Genomic DNA, 1,270 nt, shown 5'->3' with positions numbered 1-1,270 from the left:
GAGAAGATGGAATCCTGGAGGTCGGCCTGGGTCCCTGGGTGTCACCGAGGGCGGTGAAGCCCACAGGCGCACCCGAGGCCACCTGCTGGGACGTGATGGATGTTTTGCTCTCGACTGTGTTAGGCCCGGAGGAAAGAAGGGGGAGACGCCCAGAGACAAAAACCCAGCGCACCCCTCCTGCCCTGCCAGCCGGACACCCGTGGGGGAGGCACCCCTTCTCCCCGCGAGCCGGGCTGCGTGTGGTGGGCCATCTTCACATCCCAAGCGGATGTGGGCGCCCGACAGAGGCTCTGGCCGACCCCGGCTTGTCGTCGTCACACACAGAATGGGGGCAGGGCCCAGGCCACCGGCAACCCCAGGAGCCACCACCCCTTCCCAGGGGCTGCCTTTCCAAACACATGGCGTGAAGCTTGCTCTTCAGGGCCCCGGACGTCCCTGCAGAGAGCAGCGCCTCCTGCCATGACGCAGCGCTGGGCCCAGCGGGTCGGATGTGCGGGACGAAGCTCACCTCCCTGTGGTTGTGAGGAAGGACCCAACGTCCACACCCAGCCGAGAACACGGGCTTCACAGGGGAGCTGAGTCGTGCCTGCACACTCACACAATTAGCAGTATTTTCCCCAACAGCCAAAAGATGGAAGAACGCAAGTGAGTGTTGGCCCTGCGTGGATGGACACAGCAGTCTGCATCCACACGACGGAATTACTCAGCCTTAACAAGTCAGGAAATTCCTGCACCTGCTACAACATGGGTGAAGCTTGGGCACATTGAGATGAGCCAGACACAGTAGGACAGACACCCCCGAGAGACCCCGACACGGAAAGTCGGACAGTGGGCGCTGGGGGCTGGCGGGCGGGCTGGGTGGCGTGTCTAGTGGGTGCAGAGACCCAGTCCGCAAGACGAGAAAGTTCCGCAGACAGAGGTGGTGGCTGCGTAGGGACGTGCACTTGACGCCCTGATCTGTAACTTAAACATGGTTCAACTTAGGGTTTGTCATGTATATTTTGCCACAATAAAAAAGGAAATGTGTTCTTAATTTTTTGCAGTATGTGTCCAGGAGCCTGAGGGTTGCTCTCTGTTACTTTCCCCTCAAAAAGCCTCTGGTGTCCCACAGACCAAGGCCAGACACTGCCACGCAAGTTGTAGAGGCACGTGGCTCTGACAGCCCGTCAGTACCTACGAAGTTCGAGGTTATAGGTCATTAGGGGACAAGGGGCTTGCTTTGAAGTCCTGGGAGTGTGTCTGAGCCATTGGCCCCTTAAGATGGGACACA

This window comes from Prionailurus viverrinus, chromosome A1, assembly GCF_022837055.1.
Source record: "Prionailurus viverrinus isolate Anna chromosome A1, UM_Priviv_1.0, whole genome shotgun sequence".
NCBI classification, from domain to species: Eukaryota; Metazoa; Chordata; class Mammalia; order Carnivora; family Felidae; genus Prionailurus; species Prionailurus viverrinus.
This window is presented reverse-complemented; position numbering follows the sequence as displayed.